The sequence below is a fragment of the Sprattus sprattus genome, assembly GCF_963457725.1.
Source record: "Sprattus sprattus genome assembly, chromosome: 20".
NCBI classification, from domain to species: Eukaryota; Metazoa; Chordata; class Actinopteri; order Clupeiformes; family Clupeidae; genus Sprattus; species Sprattus sprattus.
The window spans coordinates 16,403,075-16,405,957 of NC_137918.1; positions in this window are offsets into that span (position 1 = coordinate 16,403,075).

A 2,883-nucleotide genomic window follows, 5' to 3' on the forward strand; every position below is an offset into this window, starting at 1 on the left:
GAGTCTGAGCTATCCATGTGTGTGTGTGTGTGTGTGTGTGTGTGTGTGTGTGTGTGTGTGTGTGTGTGTGTGTGTGTGTGTCTGGCCTACTTTCAGGGGTGTCATAGATCAAGAAAGCATTTTCCTGCCATCTCCCGGGTTGGCGTAGTGTACTCTCTGACCACTGGGTGGCAGCACTCAATGACTTTCAGATGTTACACACCATGATTGCCAAAGGCATTTCACAGAAAAGAAGAACATGGTTTCAAATTTCACTGCACACTTCAACACATACTCTTAGAAGCGCATACTCTCGACCTCTACTTCAGTCAGACGCTGTCTCCACTGTTTTAACTCGTCCAGAGTGTAATACTTACTCTTAGAAGCACATTCTCTCGATCTCTACCTCAGTCAGACGCTGTCTCCACTGTTTTAACTCGTCCTGAGTGTAAGTAAGTCAACTGTCGGCAGCCTCTCTAGGCCTATCTGTCTGTATGGTTGCACTGATAACAAGACTTATCTTATAGTTTACAACCACTCATAACGACAACAGTGTTGCTTCTGTCTGAGGTGAATAACTGACATTTGACAGTGAGGAGGTCACTAGCCTGATGTGACGACTGGTTCATTTTTGGGGGGGGCTTTTTGCCTTTAATCGGATAGGATAGTGAAGGTTTGACAGGAAATGAGCTGGAGAGAAGAGGTGGGGAGTGGGATTGGGAAATGACAGCGGGTCGGATTCAAACCCGGGTCCCCGTTCATGGTCGGGGCTGCTGCTTGCACCACTAGCCTGATGTGACGACTGATTAGGCTACCTCTAATGGGGTGGACCCGTCTGCAGATGCTTTGTAGCCTAACCAGGGAGTTAAAGGTGAGGACATGATTCTATTTCAATGAACTTTTGGCCAAATTCAGCAAGTTGTTTCTCAATGGGTCCATTCTGTGTGGTTGCTCCAAAAAGCGTAGGTGTTCGGTCACAGTAGTGTAGACAATTCCAGCCAATTAACACATTGATTCATAAGCATAGCTGGCAGGTGTGTAATTTGATTGGCCGGCTGAGGTCAAATATCAACAACCTTTTGCAAGAATAACAGACCCCACCTTTAAGGTGGTATGCTTGTGTTTCCTTTGGACAGAAACACATACTCTACCTTTAAGGTGGTATGCCTGTGTTTCCTGCATCGGGCAGAGCAGGGATGACATCCTCAAACCGGACAGCTCTAAGTAGACGGGGCGCGGCAGGAAGCACTTCCGCAGGGCTTGACAGTCTGATGATGTGCATTTACTTGGATGGACTCACTGCTGCCTGCCACCAGTAATGCCCCTCCAACTTGCCTTTCAGCAGAGTCGCATTTCCGTTTACCGCTGATGTGATTTAGAGTAGCTATTATTTCATTACGGGTTTTCAGTCACAGCAGATACTTACCACCACAGCTGTGAGGTATGGGACAGTGAAGCCTCCACTGCCATTTATTGAGTCAATTAGCATCAGAGTAAACTGATTCTGCTTATGCATAGAAGCCCTTTATTTTAAAATCCCACAGCCACAGGTAAAGCATGGGCTTAGCCACTTCAGAAGGGTTTTTGGTTTTTAAAAGCCACAATCCACCCAGAACAGACACGTTGATTGCCTTGGCAGCTCAATCTGCTGGTATTCCAATGGATAGATATATTTTTCCGAAATACCCGCCCTGGTAAAGCGACGCCTTTGCTGATTTGATTAAAGAGGTGAGATTGTTCTGTCTCATGATTTACGCGGCTCAGTCACTATAACCTTCATTTGATTTAATTTTACTTAATGCAGTCCGCAGGGGTCTGTTGACAAAGTGCGCTCCTCTAGAGACGATGTGAGATACAACAATAACTACATAGGCTACTAGATATTATACAATATAATAGACCAGGGACGACAGTGTATTTTTAACGCCCTCATTTCCTTGTCAAATGAAATTACCACGATGTCTGTCCTACAGTGGCGTGTAGTTTTGAGCGGTGCGACGTCAGGGATCTCCTCCTACATCGTTTTTAACGATGTCGTCAGCCACGCAGCATGAGTAAAGACTGTAGGAGTTCATAGCCAAGTGAGAATCTTAACGTCATCTTATAACCAGCGAAGTTCACTGAGGAAGATGTTCTGTTCTTTGTTCAGTAAGGTAAGGTTGTCGGCTGGCGAGACACTGGATATCTGTATTATCGACTAATCTCTTTTTAATGTCTCATAAGTGGTAAATAACATCAATGCAGGTTTGGTGTTAACGTTACTTTGTTAATGTTTAGCTAGATAGCCAAGTTGCTACTTAATGATGCCTTCTGTTGCTAAGTTGTAGGAATTGTAGGAATGTTTGTAGGTTACCTGAAATGCAGCACAGAAATGTTGAGGTAATTTGCAGGATCTGTTATTTAAATGATAACCATAGCGATGATAACCATAACATGATCTATTTAAGTTAGCCGGTTAAATGACCCACATCTATGGAGAGGTGCTGATGTGACACCAAGACGGCTGCTTGTTGGCAGCATGCTTGGTATGTCGCTAGCTGGCTAGCTAGCGTTTCATAGTGATTCATTTAAGCAGCCAACTCGAGTAACGTTGGGATGACCATTCCAACTCTATCAGTTCCGTGTTGCCGTGGTAAACGTAAGCGGTATTTGCTCTAAGTGGGATTCAGAAGGTGTTATGGTTCATTAGATGCGACTAACTAGTATAAGAAAGGGTGACTTAAACCACCCACCCAGCTAGCTAGCAGTTGTAGCGTGTGTAAAGCCAGCAAGCATGGTTTCCGAGGAAATCCGATGTATGTCATGTCCCCCCCCCACTCTCAGTTTCCTGTTTTTACTATTTTCTGCTACTGCCCCGCCACCTCCGCGTAATGTCACACATCAATGGGCAGATAAACACGCCAA